We start from the raw sequence: 12,003 nt of genomic DNA on the forward strand, positions 1-12,003 counted from the left end.
TTGATCTGACATGGAGAGATATAATGTTACTGCTAAATCAGACACTAACCCCAAATGAGAGAAGTGCCACCATAACTGCAGCCTGAGAGTTTGGTGATCTGTGGTATCTCAGTCAGGTCAATGATAGGATGACAACAGAGGAAAGAGAATGATTTCCCACAAGCCAGAAGGCAGTTCCCAGTGTGGACCCTCACTGGGACACAGAATCAGAACATGGAGATTGGTGCCACAGACATTTACTAACTTGCGTGCTAGAAGGACTAAGGAAAACTAGGAAGAAGCCTATGAATTATTCGATGATGTCCACTATAACACAGGGAAAGGAAGAAAACACTACCGCCTTTCTGGAGAGACTAAGGGAGGCATTGAGAAAGCATACCTCTCTGTCACCTGACTCTATTGAAGGCCAACTAATCTTAAAGGATAAGTTTATCATTCAGTCAGCTGCAGACATTAAAAAAAAAACTTCAAAAGTCCACCTTAGGCCCGGAGCAAAACTTAGAAACCCTATTGAACTTGGCAACCTCAGTTTTTTATAATAGAGATCAGGAGGAGCAGGCAGAACAGGACAAATGGAATAAAAAAAAAAAAAGGCCACTGCTTTAGTCATGGCCCTCAGAAAAGTGGACTTCGGAGGCTCTGGAAAAGGTAAAACCTAGGCAAATTGAATGCCTAATAGGTCTTGCTTCCAGTGTGGTCTAAAACGACACTTTAAAAAAGATTGTCCAAGTAGAAATAAGCCATCCCCTCATCCATGCCCCTTATGTCAAGGGAATCACTGGAAGGCCCACTGCCCCAGGGGATGAAGGTCCTCTGGGTCAGAAGCCACTAACCAGATGATCCAGCAGCAGGAATGAGGGTGCCTGGGGCAAGCGCCAGCCCATGCCATCACCCTCACAGAGCCCCAGGTATGCTTGACCTTTGAAGGCCAGGAGGTTAACTGTCTCCTGGACACTGGCGCAGCCTTCTCAGTCTTACTCTCCTGTCCCGGACAACTGTCCTCCAGATCTGTCACTATCCGATGGGTCCTAGGACAGCCAGTCACTAGATGCTTCTCTCAGCCACTAAGTTGTGACTGGGGAACTTTACTCTTTTCACATGCTTTTCTAATTATGCCTGAAAGCCCCACTCCCTTGTTAGGGAGAGACATTCTAGCAAAAATAGGGGCCATTATATACCTGAACATAGGAGAAGGAACACCGGTTTGTTGTCCCCTGCTTGAGGAAGGAATTAATCCTGAAGTCTGGGCAACAGAAGGACAATATGGAAGAGCAAAGAATGCCTATCTTGTTCAAATTAAACTAAAAGATTCCGCCTCCTTTCTCTACCAAAGGCAGTACCCCCGTAGACCTGAGGCCCAACAAGGACTCCAAAAGATTGGCAAGGACCTAAAAGCCCAAGGCCTAGTAAGACCATGCAGTAGCCCCTGCAATACTCCAATTTTAGGAGTACAGAAACCCAATGGGCAGTGGAGGTTAGTGCAAGATCTCAAGATTATCAATGAGGCTGTTGTTCCTCTATACCCAGCTGTACCTAACCCCTATACTCTGCTTTCCCAAAAACCAGAGGAAGCAGAGTGGTTTATACTCCTGGACCTTAAGGATGCCTTTTTCTGCATCCCTGTACATGCTGACTCTCAATTCTTGTTTGCCTTTGAAGATCCTTCAAACCCAACATCTCAACTCACCTGGACTGTTTTACCCCAAGGGTTCAGGGATAGCCCCCATCTATATGGCCAGGCATTAGCCCAAGACTTGAGCCAGTTCTCATACCTGGACACTCTTGTCCTTTGGTACATGGATGATTTACTTTTAGCCACCCATTCAGAAACCTTGTGCCATCAAGCCACCCAAGCACTCTTAAATTTCCTTGCCACCTGTGGCTACAAGGTTTCCAAACCAAAAGCTCAGCTCTGCTCACACTAGGTTAAATACTTGGGGCTAAAATTATCCAAAGGAATCAGGGCCCTCAGTGAGGAACGTATCCAGCCCATACTGGCTTATCCTCATCCCAAAACCCTAAAGCAACTAAGAGTGTTCCTTGGCATAACAGGCCTCTGCCAAATATGGATTCCCAGGTATGGTGAAATAGCCAAGCCATTATATACACTAATTAAGGAAACTCAGAAAGCCAATACCCATTTAGTAAGATAGACACCAGAAACAGAAGCAGCTTTCCAGGCCCTAAAGAAATCCCTAACCCAAGCCCCAGTGTTAAGCTTGCCAACGGGGCAAGACTTTTCTTTATATGTCACAGAAAAACAGGAATAGCTCTAGGAGTCCTTACACAGGTCCAAGGGATGAGCTTGCCACCGGTGGCATACCTGAGTAAGGAAGCTGATGTAGTGGCAAAGGGTTGGCCTCATTGTTTATGGGTAGTGGTGGCAGTAGCAGTCTTAGTTTCTGAAGCAGTTAAAATAATACAGGGAAGAGATCTTACCGTGTGGACATCTCGTGATGTGAATGGCATACTCACTGCTAAAGGAGACTTGTGGCTGTCAGACAACCATTTTCTTAAATAGAAGGCTCTATTACTTGAAGTGCCAGTGCTGCGACTGCACATTTGTGCAACTCTTAACCCAGCCACATTTCTTCTGACAATGAAGAAAAGATAGAACATAACTGTCAACAAGTAATTGCTCAAACATACTCTGCTCAAGGGGAACTTCTAGAGGTTCCCTTGACTGATCCAGACCTCAACTTGTATACTGATGGAAGTTCCTTTGCAGAAAAAGGACTTTGAAAAGCGGGGTATGCAGTGGTCAGTGATAATGGAATACTTGAAAGTAATCGCCTCACTCCAGGAACTAGTGCTCAGCTGGCAGAACTAATAGCCCTCACTTGGGCTCTAGAATTAGGAGAAGGAGAAAGGGTAAATATATATTCAGACTCTAAGTATGCTTACCTAGTCATCCATGCCCATGCAGCAATATGGAGAGAAAGGGAATTCCTAACTTCCGAGGGAACACCTATCAAACAGCAGGAAGCCATTAGGAGATTATTATTGGCTGTACAAAAACCTAAAGAGGTGGCAGTCTTACACTGCCAGGATCATCAGAAAGAAGAGGAAAGGGAAATAGAAGAGAATCGCCAAGTGGATATTGAAGCAAAAAGAGCCACAAGGCAAGACTCTTCATTAGAAATGCTTATAGAAGGACCCCTAGTATGGGGTAATCCCCTCTGGGAAACCAAGCCCCAATACTCAGCAGAAGAAATAGAATGGGGAACCTCATGAAGACATAGTTTCCTCCCCTCAGGATGGCTAGCCACCAAAGAAGGAAAAATACTTTTGCCTGGAGCTAACCAATGGAAATTACTTAAAACCCTTCACCAAACCTTTCACTTAGGCACTGATAGCACCCATCAGATGACCAAACTAGTATTTACTGGACCAGGCCTTTTCAAAACTATCAAGTAGATAGTCAGGGCCTGTGAAGTGTGCCAAAGAAATAATCCCCTGCACTGTAGGCCATACATTTCAATCCCTCTATCTTTAATCTCCTTGTTAACTTTGTCTCTTCCAGAATCAAAGCTGTAAAACTACAAATAGTTCTTTAAATGGAGCCCCAGATGCAGTCCATGACTAAGATCTACTGCAGACCCCTGGAACAGGCTGCTAGGCCAGGCTGTGATGTTAATGACATTGAAGTCACCTCTCCCAAGGAAATCTGAACTGCACAACCCCTACTATGCCCCAATTCAGCAGGAAGCAGTTAGTGCAGTCGTCAGCCAACCTCCCCAACAGCACTTGGGTTTTCCTGTTGAGAGGGGGTACTGAGAGACAGGACTAGCTGGATTTCCTAGGCCAACTAAGAATCCCTAAGCCTAGCTGGGAAGGTGACTGCATCCACCTTTAAACACGGGGCTTGCAACTTAGCGCACACCAATGAATCAAGTAGTAAACAGAGCTCACTAAAATGCTAATTAGACAAAAACAGGCGGTAAAGAAATAGCCAATCATCTATCACCTGAGAGCACAGCAGGAGGGAAAATGATCAGAATATAAACCCAAGCGTTAGAGCCATCAATGCCTACCCTCTTTGGATCCCCTCCCTTTGTATGGGAGCTCAGTTTTCACTCTATTAAATCTTGCAACTGCAAAAAAAAAAACAAAAAACAAAAAACAAAAAACAAAAGTGAGCTAGTATGTTAAAGCTCATGATAAAATAAAAATAATTCTGGATAGATGCAAATTATTATTATGTAATACTTGCCAAAACAAATATTTAGTGAATAAACCTTCATGCAGGGCATTGCTTTACCATAGAGCAACTAAGTTAAACCAAATATTAATCTTGGCAGGAATATCATGTAACAAAATCATTATTATCACCACTTATGCTGAATTCTTGTGTAGAAATAAAATGTAGTGCTACTAAAATGGAATTCTGACTATTTTCACCAAAGTCACAAATTATTCAGCTTCTGAGCCTAACACACTGGTTAAGTTGTATGTACCCCTAGTTTCCACTTCAGATCATGCTATCATCTGTGGATAAAAATTCATATTCATCTCACTTGGTCTCTAAATTGGTCTGAACTGGAATCCAGACCTCTGGCTAATGGAAACTTTGAAGGGATCCAGTTGGCAATCTCAGTAGTTGCGCACCCTTTCATATCCACAAAGGTTTTATCATTCCTGCTTGAGTTCTAGCCTAAAAGAATAATTGGAAAGATACCTATTTTTAAATTCCCAAGGAAAAGTATAATTAACTGCTGCCCAGTTGTGGCTGCCATAGCAGTCTGCAGGGCAGATATTTTACTGAGAGAGAGAGACTCCAGTGAATCCCTTGGCTTACACCAGTGTATCTAGTCTATCAAGAAAGTGAATACTTCTTCAAAGTATCTTAATCATGAAATCATAAAGTAATTTCCGTCCGAGTCTTCCCTCTAGGCAATCATCAGTCTATCATTTCTCCTATCCGTTATATTGCCAAACTGTATGACATACCTTCATTTTCCAAAGCCCTTTCCCTCACAAGTGAAATAAAGAAAAGCATTCTAAAATTTGAACTTACTCACATTTATTTCCTTCTCATAATTTCTTTGATTTATGTTGCCATTGTCTTTATCCTTTGCAATCACTGCATTTCTTCATATCTGTCACCTTTCTTGGACTCTGCAGCCTTCTTTCCATAAACAATATCAAGGTTAAAAAAAAAAAAGTAAAGCTGAATTTCATGGTGGGTCAATGAGGATTTGAATCTTTTATTTACTACCATAATCACAAAACAGAATTGCTTCCTTCAAATTACACTCATAAATTATCAGCTATTATGCCTCAGTGTGTTGGTGCAAAGGTTAATGCTGAATAAACTTTTAGAGGGGCAGGGGAACTTGTAATTTATATGTCACATGTGGTCTCAACATACTTACTTGTCACTCGCTTGAGTAGCTACAGAGAAATGGAGTAAAGGAGTGCTAATATACCCACAGGGACACCAAAACTTCCCTCTTGCAAATGTTGTGATGCATCCAGAAACATAGTCTGTGAGTTCCAAGCCCATCTCGCTTCTTCTACCAGCTACTCAGTTTTTCATTTTCAGCTCCAAAGGACCCAGTTATTACCCTTTAGGAAACAGAAAAATAAGACCACATAATGAAGCATACATGTTTTTAGGCACAAGAGATTATTTCTGTCCTCCAAAGGTAAACCAGTAACATAAAACCCACACACACATGCACAGCATTTCATAAGCAATTGCATATTTATTCCTTTCCAGAGAAGCAATGTGAAATTAAATCATGAAATATAGACAAGAGATTGTTTCGATCTATTTTCCTCACTGATCCCATCATTCAGTGTTTATGAAGACTATTAAGCCAAGGACTCATTATTCATCCTGCAGGTAAGCTGACCCTTAGGTGTGCAACTCTTTCAAAATAAGAATAATGTCTGCATTGTAAGTGAGAAAAAAATTAATACATACAGTCATCGATGCTAGCTCTGGCCTGAAGTATTCCAGCAAAAAGTTAACCAAAGTCACGAGTAAAAAGATGTGCCGCAGAGTGGGAGAATGTATTTGCAACTCATAAATAAGGAAGTCCTCCAAGTAAATAAGAAAACTACAGACTGCCTAATTTTTAAAATGTACAACATAATTAAATGGGCCCTTCATGAAAAAAGAAAGCCGAATGGCCAATAAACAAACTAAAAGCTGCTTACCTCACTGGCAACTTGGAAGATAAATAGAAAAATTACAGTGCGATCATCAATATATACCCACTGGATCAACAAAAATTACGCTGTCTGACAATGCCATGTGTTTGTGAGCACATGGAACTGAGAACTCTCATATAATGTTAGTGGGGATGCAAACTACATTTTGAAAATGATTTAACATGATCCATTAAAGTTGAAGATATGTAAACCCTAAGACAGCACTAGATAGATACCCTAGAGAAATTCCTATATATTTGTACCACAATACAAGTACAAGGAAGTCAGTAGCAGCGTTGTGCATGATGCCTCCAAACAAGAATAACCAAAATGTCCATCACAATACAGGAAACATATAAATTGTGCTGTGCTCATAGAATGGAACACTAAATAACAATGAAAAGAGATGAGCTACAGCTACACAATACTATATGGATGAGTCCAGGAGTCTATATTACAAATATTTAATCATTGGTGTGACATTGGCTTGGAACAAATAGAAAACATGCCAGATATTGACAACTCATATAGGTCTGCTGGAAGAATATCAACAAGCACTGGATAAATCTCTGAAAAATTATGTTGCTAAACAATGGATTTCAAGAACAAACATAATTAAAGTTTATTTGCTTAGGGAAACATAATGACTAGTAAAATTAAAAATAAAAGCAAGGAAATAATTTCCATAAAAGGCAGGGCAGGTTTACTTAGAGTTGGGGGAGCGGGTTATTTGTAGGAGATAAGACGTAAGTACCACATGATGTACATGGTACAAGGGCTTCTAAGGAGCTCATAATCTTTTGTGTCTTTACTTAGTAAGTGGTGCTATAGTCATTCACTATTTAGCTATTGTCACACCTGTATGCATATGTTTTATGTCATTTTTATGTATATAAAATATTTTACAATAAAAGCAAATAAGCAAAGCAAAAGGGAAAAACAATGTTATATATACATGGGTGGATATTTTAGTCTAGCATTGGACAGAGACATTTATTGAACTTGTTATTGTCTTAGGTCATCATTTGTTTTTTCAAGATTTCCAAAACTGCTACTCAATTCTTACAACTGTGATTGCTTCCACACTATTTAAGTATCATGACTACTTCAGAACTCATTGCTGATTCTTTCACGTGAACCTCTTTCTGATCCACTCAGGAGAGTCTTAGTAACCAGTGTCCTAGCACAGGCCACAGTAATTCCTTCACTAATTCGTACTACACTCACCATATGCCCATAGGTGATCCAGCTGCAAAATCCATTTGGAAGGTCTACTTTCTTGGGCCAATTCTGGAACCTGCTGTCATAGCTTGGGTTTCTCCAGGGAGATACTAAGGTAGATGCTTGCATGCAAATACAATATGGAGAGAATGATTCAGGTACCAGGAAAGAGAGACAGGAAGGAAGACCAATACAATAATTCAATACTAGGGGTGGCTAATACTCAATCCAGCACGTCCCCTGTGGACAAAAAGCAGAGGTATTTAATCCACTAGCTCATGTCGCCTGTTAATCAAGTGTAACCCAAAGAGATTAACTATTTCCCTTCTCCAGTTTGCACATGCTTGAGTCCTGGATAGCTTCCTGTGGGTATGTGGTACCACAGAGTCAGAGAAGCCCCAGGGCAGGAACTAAGAGTGTGGGATATGGATCTGAGTTGAGGCTCTCTTAGTTGCACTTTCACAAAGCTGATTGAAATTTGCAAGAAACTCATCACCACAAAAGTGGCTGGGATAATTGACAGTGGTAAAGAAATGGTGTCTAGTATGCTGGTGTAAATCTGCTTATGAACTTCCTAGCATCTATTCATCCTGTTTTGTAACAGAATCTCCATTCTCTTGAGAATCCACCCATCCTCCACTTTCTCACCCTATGATTATTCTGGGGCTGAATCTATACCAAGTTCCAGGGGTGAGCTTGTGAATCTGACTGGGCCATTCATAGCCAATGAGTCTTTATGGTGTACTTTTGTTGAATCTCTCTAGAAAGATGAGATTTTCTGGTATTAAAGCGAAGAAAATATATGCCTGGAGATACTGGGGATTACCAATGGAACTAGACTGCCTATGAGTAGAGGGGAAAAAACTGGAAAGCCAGGTACAGAGAACGAATCGGAAAGATTTTTAACAATATTACTTAAGTATCTGCATACACCTGAGCCTGAAGCCAATACACTTTAATTTTTTTAAAACATGAACCCCTAAATTCCTTCTTGAATGAAGCCTATTTGAGTATGTTGCTGAAAACTGAAAGACGCCTAACTTTTTAAGCATTTGGTGAAAGATGTTGATAATATCTATACCATTACTCACATAGTGCTGTGTAAGAACCTTCAGTAGACTGTAATCTACTAAGAAAGACACGGCCCTGATAACTTGAGTCCTAAGTGAGGCTCCTTCAGGGTCATTGAGACAATCAGGAATAAAAAATCAGTTACAAACACATTTTTGCTAGAAAATTACATATTATGGAGTCCAAAATGAATAAAACAATGAAAGTTGTCTTGATTGCAGTTGATATTGTAATTGTCCAGATTTCATTCTGGTGTGCAACTAGATTGACAGAAGATACGATTTTTTTGTAGGAACAAAAAGCAGAGGTGGAAAATTGGCATTCTAGGTCTAAAAAAGTAACAAAATCACAGAGCAGAATTGCAGGTATATAAAAATGAAAGTGGGTTTAAGTAAAGCTTCAATTTCAGAAGACAATGCGTAATATCCTATAGAAATTCAAAGCCTGTATGAAAGGAAATGTCTAATGGGTTGATGCCTAGAAAAGACACAACCATACAGTCAAGTCCTCCCAAGTTAGTATTTGCTTTGGTAGAGTTGCCACTATAAAAAGTAAGATTGTATCTTGGGTCATTGCCTTGGGATTGAGTTGCTGATTAATTGATAAAGTCAGAAGTCCAATAATGGTACATAACTATGAGGTGGGTGGATCACCTGAGGTCTGAAGTTCAAGACCAGCTGACCAACATGGTGAAACTCCATCCCTACTAAAAACACAAAAAGTTAGCTGGGCGTGGTAGCGCATGCCTGTAATCCCAGCTACTTGGGAGGCTGAGGTAGTAGAATCGCTTGAACCCGGGAGGCGGAGGTTGCAGTGAGCCGAGAATCGTGCCATTGCACTCCAGCCTGGGCCAAAAAAGCAAAACTCCGTAAAAAAATAAAAACAAAAATATAAAAAAAACAGCAATATAGTTGAATGATTCGAATGCAAGATGGCAACAAAATCTGATAATCTACCACATCCATCTGGTGGTTAATTTTCCTGCCAGGGTTCTACTGGTCCAATTTTTGGGGTGAAGATTACCACTGTTTGGCTCTGTGGTCTCAATTTTATGAACACCTAAGAATGAGCATCCCATCACCACAAAATCCTATAATTCATACTGTCTTTGAATGCGTTAATGCATCCCATCCTATGGCTTTAGTGGATATTTATATATCTATTCTCTGATTGCTTTCTTTTCTCAAAGAAAAATTTATTTCCCACTTCCAAGTTCTCAGCTACCTGGGATGACTAAGAGGGACTCATTTCCCAGTAATCTTCAAGGGCTACAACACCACTGAAGATATCCTGATTTCATTCAATATGATTAGGTACCTTTTGAAAGACTAATCTAATATCTAGGATAATACATGGGCATGAAAATTGTATATCCTTCAAATTCAGCTTCCTCCTTTTTTTTTCCTGTGTCAATTCTTAGACATCCCCAAGAAAAGCCTACTGTGCCTAAGATTTTAAAAAAGAAAACTTTTCTAGTAAGAATGTGATTTGAAAGTTAAGCTGTGGATGACTTTTTAATGTTGTTTTTGTACAGTTATTGTAGGCAGCCAGTTTACATGTGTAAATTCTTGGTCTCTTTAACAATTCTTATCAGATTACATTGGGGGAATAAGACCATCTCAATAGGCAACTTTGGCTCAGTAGGGAAAGAAGATATGTAAAAAAAGGTATTTTGAGGACTTGGATGACTGAAAACATAACATATGGCCTCATGTCACTCCACAAGAATTTCCTTGACTAGCATTTATTATACGAACAGGAAAGTTAGTGCCTGCTAGAAAAAAAAAAAATCCCCACACTTTAAGATTGCACTGGGAAGGCAAAGACAAGTGCATAATTACCCGAAAAGTGCCTTCTTATTTCTTTCTAAAGCACCATAATGCAGCAGAGACTCACATTCCTGTCTGTGGAACATGGAGCTGTTAATATACAATTTAGATGCCATAGCCCTATCTGACTGAAAAGTCACTTTGATTTTGTATTCTCTTGATAGTTTTGATGTTCTGAAAATTATGATGGAATTGGCTGTAGGTAGCACTGTGAATTTAGTACATGGCATTAGCTAACAAGAGGATATTGTAAAAATAGATGTGGCATTGACTGAATATGTTGATGAGATAAAAAGATGGATGGGCAGAGAGAGAGGTGTGATATACACATGCATGAATACATATTATATTTGTATGGGAACTTAAAAATTCACAACTTGTATTTATACATTTAGCCCATTTAAGTTTCATAATACACTCATGAGAAATTTTAACCAGATTTCAGAGATTGTTACATGACATTAACCACTGATATGGACTCAGAGATAGAACAAAGCAAAAAACCCTGTTTCTTTTCTCTTTCCCTAATGTTTTTTCATTCCACTGGAAAAGAGGTTTTGGTCAATAAAGAAATTATGCTTTGACAAGAATTGGCCAGGATTTTAGATTTTTTTCATCCTTCTGTGAATTCTTCTTGCACTTACAGTCATAACTAATCAACAGAAATAAAAAAGTTTTTCACTCAGATTATTTTATAAAACTTTATAGATCTTGCACATATATCTTTTACAGCATTACTCATCTTGAATTACAATTTTCTACATGTAGTAGACTTCCAGTTGGCTACACAAACCCAATCCATACTTTCTTCTTCATTCATATTTGTTCAAGAATCATGTAGTCATGCACTTCAATTGATGTTGGCTACCTTTCCAACACCAGAGGGTAAATTTTGACTATTGAAAAACATATCAGTATCTCCATTGTCTTTGTTAACAATTGGTTTAGAAATGGTCATTGGGCACAATTCTGACTAAAGAAAAATGAAGTAGGCCTGTCATAACATGTCTGAGCAATTTTTCTTACTTTAAAATAATTAAATTTAAAAACTTGAGAAAGTGATGACCCGTGACTCTCCCTCTCTTTTCTGGCTTTTGAAGACTATTGTATGAGGATGGTATGCATGGAGCTGCTGCAGGCATCCTGATGCTATGGAACGCACAAGCCTATGAAAAAAGATAGCACATTAAGTATGACAGAAAGAAAAGATAAAAAGCAATCTGAAGCATTGCTCTCACTTTTGATCTGTTAAATTTTCTTTTACTATGCATGAAGTGGAATCCAATTTTCTGTTCTTGTCGCCAAATGCATCATATTGAATACATCATGTATATTTCTTTCTACCAAATTAAACTTTGACATACTTGATGACATAGACTTTATCTGAGTAATCTTCGTAACTACAGTGTCTAGTACAATGCCAGATATAGAGTGGGTTTCCAAATACTGCTTGCAGAATTAATAAATGAATGACTTTCAAAATTGTGGAAGAAAGAATAAACAATCATGCAAACACCGTCACTCTTTAACCAATTTTAGGCAAATAACTAACAATCAGAACTTTTGCTGTAGAAGATTTTCCAGGGGCAGAAATTCTGAGAGTATTCGTTCCATAAGATCAACAATACACTTTTTCTAGTGCACAGTAATTAAGGTATATTGAGTTCATCTAGAAGTCACTGGAGGCCTTTGTCTTTAAGACAGGGTACCATTCATTTAAACA

This window comes from Pongo pygmaeus, chromosome 2 (genome assembly GCF_028885625.2).
Source record: "Pongo pygmaeus isolate AG05252 chromosome 2, NHGRI_mPonPyg2-v2.0_pri, whole genome shotgun sequence".
NCBI lineage: Eukaryota > Metazoa > Chordata > Mammalia > Primates > Hominidae > Pongo > Pongo pygmaeus.